Genomic DNA, 6,400 nt, shown 5'->3' on the forward strand with positions numbered 1-6,400 from the left:
ATTTGAGAACTTTGTGGCTTGAATTTGGAAAAAAAATAGGCAGGCTTTATGAAAGTAGCAAAACTCAAGATGAATATCAGTTAGGCATTATTATTGGTACTGGTGACAACAGGACCGTTCGTTTATTTATGTTTAACTTTTTATTAGAGTATTTTTGCTTTACAATGTTGTGTTAGTTTCTGCTGTATAGTACAGTGAATCGGCTATGCATATACATATATCCCCTCTCTTTTGGACTTCCTTCCCATTTAGGCTACCACAGAGCATTGAGTAGAGTTCCTTGTGCTATAGAGCAGATTCTTGTTAGTTATCTATTATATGTATAGTAGCGTATATATGCCAAACCCTATCTGCCAATCCATCCCAACCTCCTCCCTTTCCCCCTTGGTGTTCATAGGTTTGTTCTCTATGTCTGTGTCTCTATTCCTATCTTACAAATGAGTTCAGCTATACCTTTTTTCTAGATTCCACATATATGCATTAATATAACTATTTGCTTTTCTCTTTCTGACTTAACTTCACTCTGTATGACAATCTCTAGGTCCACCCATGTCTCTGCAAATGGAACAATTTCATTCTTTTTTATGGCCGAATAATATTCCTTTATATATATATATATACACACCACATCTTCTTTATCCTTTCCTCCAACAGAAGCCTTTTAGAGTAAAATTCAGTTAAGCAAAAATATTTATATTAATAGTTGACACAATCAGAAGAATCAAGTTCTTGTATTAGAGAAGAAAAACTCTATTGATCTGGAGATAGGAGCTCTGCTAACCAAGATGGGATTGGGGAGGGTCAGGGAGCAGTAGGGGGTAAATGAAAACTACCCCCCACCCCTTACCAGCCGCCAGCTCTCCACTCTCCTTGACTCATGGGTCTCAACTTTCAGAACCTAGGTTTCCTATTGTTGCTCTTTTTTCGCTCAGGTTTCCAGTCCTTTCCTTCTTGTCCCCTCCACAGAATGAGATGGTTGGATGGTATCACTGACTCAATGGACATGAGTTTGAGTAGCCTCCAGGAGTTGGTGATGGGCAGGGAAGCCTGGCATGCTGCAGTCCATGGAGTCGCAAAGAGTTGGACATGCCTGAGTGACTGAACTGGCTGACTGGGGAGCTAAGATCCCACATGCCTTATGGCCTAAAACACAAAAACATAAAACAGAATCAATATTTTAGCAAATTCAATAATGACTTTAAAAGTGGTCCACATAAAAAAAAAATCTTAAAAAAGAAATTAAAAAGAACTACCCTGGTTGACAGAAAGGTGCTGGGCAGCAGCCTGCCACTTGGATCTCTTCCATTCATCCCCCTGGACTCTTGGGAGTACAGTTTGAAAATGATTATTTTGCCTGAGGTTGATAGGAAGATATTGGCATAAAAAACAACTAGAAGAAGAGAGAAATTGATTACTTAGGATTCTCAGAGACTATGAATGGGAACAACCACATGTGTGTACTATGTATAGAATGAATAGGTTGCATATTCATAGGTTCATAAATACATTCATAAACAGCGATTACTGGAAAGGGTTCACTTTTATATCTTTCTTGAACTCAGGGTCTAGTATTGTCCCCATCTGTGGTGAGGAATAAATGCGAGAAAAGCACAGCTTGCGGTCTGGGAAGAGAACCACAGGAATGAGACGCTGTGTAAGTCTTGAAGATGATTTTCTCTGGGATCCTCATCTGCAGCAGGTCCGACTGCACTGATAGCAGCTGCAGAAACAATTGGGGACCTTATTCATAAAATAAAAGGCACACTGCCAGATGGCAGGCCACCAAAGGCACGGCGGATGGAGGAGATTACAAAATGCTGGTGAAACAGGGAACGAGTCCTTTGGGGAATAAACATCCCTGTGTTTTCTGCTAACATGTAGAAATCAATTTGTGTGTGTGTGTGTGTGTGTGTGTGTGTGTGCAAAATCACAATAGGGTATGAAATAAAAACAATAAGTGTTTGTTAATTGGAAAGTTTATCTGGGGAAAAAAACAATTTTCTTAGTGGAAAGTTTGATGGGCTGTTTAGGCTCCTCTGTCATTTTTCTTGTCTCTCTTCATAATCTCTATGTAACCCAGAAACAGCCAGTAAAAGAGGAGAATCTTTGGTTCTTTAATTGCTTCCTGTAAATTTGACAACTGCTACCTCAGTCTCGTCGGTTGTTCTGCTTATAAATAGGCCACTCTTTCAAAGAGAGCATAATTATTTGGGGACACTCACTTCCCCAACTATATATCATGCCTATCAAAGCTAAGCCTTTCCAACCTACCTTCGGTGTGTCTTAACATCGAACATGAGCATTCTGTTGAATTGTTAAATTTACTTAATTTCTTAGCTAGCAAATGTCCAAACCATGGATGAGAACAGATACTCCCATTCTGAAATAAAACCCCAAACAAAATGTATCCCGGTGTAGGATAACACAAATCTGAAATATTGCAAGAATTACCAAACTGTGACACACAGACATGAAGTGAGCAAATGCTGTTACAAAAATGGTGCTGATTGACTTGCTTAATGCAGGGTCGCCATAAACCTTCAAGATGTAAAAAAAAAAGAAGTGCAATACCTACAAAGCACAGTAAAGTAAGCCTGTATGGCAGCCCCTCTCCTCCAAAAAACCGGAAACAAACAATTCCTCCAAAACCTTCAGTCTTTGTGAGGATGAATGAACTATTGAATCTCATTTAATCTCACTCACACTTACTGTGAATTTTATACTTAGAGGACTGCCGTAGGTAGAAGGCTCGTAGGAATAAAAATAAGCCTATGACCATTTATGTTATTTAGTTGGGAAGAACAGATGCCATTAAGAAAAATAACATAAACCAAAAGTATGCTGCAATTATGGTGATTTAATGAGTTACTAAAATTCTTAAGCCTAAAATACTAGTGTTTTCCATAGAGTTCTGTGGGAAAATTTTTCCAACTTTAAAAACCATCAGTACTAGTAGAGATAAAAATCATTTAGGTTAACTTTTTGAAACTAGAATTTTATTTGTTGGTTCAAGACAGTTCCCCCCACCAAGGAAAATTGAGGCTTTATAATTAATATTTAAATCTTGGAGATGGATTTAAATACAAGATTAACCAGCAAGAAATATCATAATTCCAGGAACAAGTGTGGGATATACCTTAAAGTTCTGTTTGGCATGGTGTGAAGTGAAGACAGTATTTGGAACTATCTATTCAGTTTCTTCCACTAAAACAGACAACTTCATAAAGACTTTTTAACTAATGGATTTTGAGGGATTCTGGCTTATCTGCTTTGTTTCTTTATTGACCAAATAAACCGTTTGATTACAAACACTTACTCATATACTAGGTAACACTTTAAATTAATATGACTGGGTGCAATGTTTAGCTATGAATGAAACTTACTTGGATTCCAATGCTTCACTCCTAGGTATTATTTCATGACTTTATTAAACAAAAAATTGGAAGGTTTATCATTTCACAGTTTGGTATATACATTTAAAATGATTATAGGAAACTGTAGGGTACTAAGAAGCAGTAACAAGGTGGGTGGGCTTTCACGTCATTTCTGATACATGCAACATGAAATGGAGATGGACTCAATTACGAAACAAAAATTTCAATGCAAACATACCTTGGGCGAACTTGGAATGCTGCAGGAATGAAAGATTTCTAAAATGAAACAGAATCGTCCATTACAAATCAGTGATTTTGTTAATCTTTGTATCAGCAGATGTATCAGAACCAAAGGAAATATGGTAATGCATGCTTGAATCTGGAACGCATTAAACTATCGCGGGGAAACAATGCACATCTGCATATGTGATTAGTCATGCTGTAGTTTCCCTTTAATGGTGCTGGTGGATGGGGAGGAAGTGCTTGAGAAAAACTTACTGCTTACATTTTTATCCTTAATTGAGGAGGTGCTGGAGATTCAGTCTTCCCATTGCATACTCTATCCCAAACTTGAAAGGAAGAATTGCACAATCAAGCAATATTTGTGTGACAGCTTTTCTTTCTTTCTTTTTTTTTTTTGTATAAAGAAGCCAAGACATACAGTCTCCATAAGCGGGAAGATAATATGTAAGTATATAAAATGTTAAATATCTAGAAAAGGAGATATGTAGATACATAGCTGTTTGGTACAAAATGTGAAACGTATTAAAAGGCAGTACATTTTATTTACTTCTAATAAATAAATCTCTAGGATACACAAGAAGCTGACAACACTGGTTATTACCAGGAGGGAACCTACCTGGTTGAAGGATGAGAGGTATTTTTAAAAATATATATATATTTATTTATTTGGTTGTGTTGGGTCTTAGTTGAGACATGTGGGATCTAGTTCCCAGACCAGGAATTGAACCTGGGCCCTCTGCATTGGGAGCACAGAGTTTTAGCTACTGGACCACTAGTGATGTCCCTGGCATTTTTTTTCTGGTATATACTTTTTTGTACCTCTTGATTTTTCAATACCAACAACGTATTACAAAAGTACTCCAAATGAACAAAATAAAAAGAAAATCAGTATTTAAGTACATGGTTACTTTCCAAAACAATGGTGCAAATGGACACCATTATACTTGAAATATTTAAATTATGAATTCTTCTTAATGAAGAAATAGGAATCTGGACTGAATATTAAAAGATAGATACTATTTGGATACTCCAAAAGGAGGTAGAAGCATTCTGAATTCAACTGACATTGAGCAAAAGCCCTACAGAGGAAAATAGACAACATTTATGGTCCTAATAAATAAGTTGGGATGACTGTAAGTAATTTGAGCTGGAGAGATTAAGGGATAGATTATAAAGGGCCTTGAATGCCAGGATAAGGAGTTTAGATTTAATAATAATATAAACAGAGAGAAGCTTTCAAAATTTTGAACAGGGATAGTAAAGCCCCTAATAACTTTCAGTGTGGATTGAGACGGGAGAGGCTGAAATCAAAGACAGCATCCCAGGCAAGGAGATTGGGGTGGAGGTGGTGAGGTGAGTTTGTAAAATTTATTTTTAAATTTCTTTATCTTGCTGGCTGTGCCATGCAGCTTATAGGGTCTTAGTTCCCCAATCAGGGATCAAACCCAGGCCCCTCCAGCCATGAAAGCAAGGAGTTCTAACCACTGGACTGTCAGGAAACTCCCAGAGTTTGCAAAGTTTAGATGAAGGAAACAGAGATGAATTCCCAATGATTGTAACGTGAGGAGAGCCAGTGGCCTGGAAAGTCACCAAAAAGAGTCCTCGTGTGTGGGTGCTAAATCACTTCAGTTGTGTCTGACTGTGTGACCCTATGCACCCCACCAGGCTCCTCTGTCCTTATCAGCCTCCAATTCTTAAGGGTCAAAAACAGTGAGGGCTGAGACAATGCTATTGTACTTACTGACCTGTAAGTGAGTGTTGAGAAAGTATAAACCATGTATTTTTGATGAGCGTACATTTTCATGTGAGTGGTGGGGTGGAAACCAGATTTTCAGAAATGACAGTGACATTGGTAAGAAAAAGAAGAAGTACTTATTAAAATTAAATAATCGAATATAATCAATGGTTTTTTTGATCACTTATTATGTGCCAGAAACAGTATTAAGTGTTGAGGGAACAGGCTGGAACAAGACAACTTAATCTCTGCTTTTATGGAGTTTATAAATTGCTTGTGAAAATAGACAGGAAACAAGTCATTAATGATGTATAGATTATGTGTCATAGAAGGAGAAAAATGAATGCTTTGGAAGTTTATAGCAGTGAAAAGAAGGATAGAAATGGAAAAATAGCTGGACGAATGTGGTAGGGACACATGAAATAATTTTGTTTTTCCAAATGGATCCAATATGGAGGCATATTGGGAGGAGTCAGTGAGGAGGTCAAGGGAGCAAAGTTCTTGGGGAGGCAAGAGAAGGTGAAATTCAGCACAGATGGAGAGGTTTACTTGTGGAAAAGAAGGACATTGTTGTGTTTTTTTTTAAGGCAAGAGGAATAAGAGAACACTATAGCATAGAGATAATGCTGTTCAGAGCTGGCAAGGTTCAAGACTGGGTGCCTTAGCCTTGAGGTGAAGCTGAGGCACGGGGAATGTGAGTGTGGAAAGCCCTTGTGGTCTCATGCTGGAATTGACTGGCCTTATTGTGTTTCAAGGGTGAAGGCCACACTCTCAACCCCATGTCAGCCCAGGGTGGTGGAGAGGTTCTGATTCATAGACCCTGGGGGTGTGAAACGCTTTGATACCCATCAGTACAAATCTACCGCAAAGCATGCCCTAAAAGGAAACTGTTAGAATCTAAAGAACTCTATTTCTTTCTCATATTTTATGAAAATAGGATATATTATTTACTGCTATGTATAAAGCTTCCTTATACTCAGCAGTCCCTGAGTCCCTGTGTAGGGGGAAAAAAAGTAATCATTTACAATAGAATGGATGAAGTCAATAA

This window comes from Ovis canadensis, chromosome 2 (assembly GCF_042477335.2).
Source record: "Ovis canadensis isolate MfBH-ARS-UI-01 breed Bighorn chromosome 2, ARS-UI_OviCan_v2, whole genome shotgun sequence".
Lineage (NCBI taxonomy): Eukaryota > Metazoa > Chordata > Mammalia > Artiodactyla > Bovidae > Ovis > Ovis canadensis.